We start from the raw sequence: 413 nt of genomic DNA, 5'->3' as shown, positions 1-413 counted from the left end.
TACTTGTGGCAGTTTTATTTGTCAGATCACCCCCATCTAACTTCACTTTGCCTCGATTATCTTCTTTTTCCTTATATACTCCTTTCTCCATTTCATTCCAAAGTTTGGGTGTGTAATCCTTCCTTCTAAGTGCTACACACTTATTAGAAAATACTTTAGAGAATAAGGTGTTTTATTATTTTATATTTTGCTGAAAAACTTTTTCTATTCTCAATCCTTCCTTGCTTGCTTGGTGTCCTTCGCAAGCGTTCTTTGCGATGTGGCGCGACGCTCCCTACGCCATCCTGAAGAACGGCTCCGAAGGAGACAATTGCTGGCCCGAATTTTTTTTTACAAAGAGGAGTGACATGTATCACTGGAAAAATAAGGGTTAACAGAAGCTGATTCAAATATTAATTGCATTGATCGCAAGT

The sequence above is a fragment of the Pocillopora damicornis genome, chromosome 2, assembly GCF_964200805.1.
Source record: "Pocillopora damicornis chromosome 2, jaPocDami1.2, whole genome shotgun sequence".
Taxonomy (NCBI): domain Eukaryota; kingdom Metazoa; phylum Cnidaria; class Anthozoa; order Scleractinia; family Pocilloporidae; genus Pocillopora; species Pocillopora damicornis.
The sequence above is the reverse complement of the archived record's forward strand: the minus strand, read 5'-3'. Positions refer to the sequence as shown.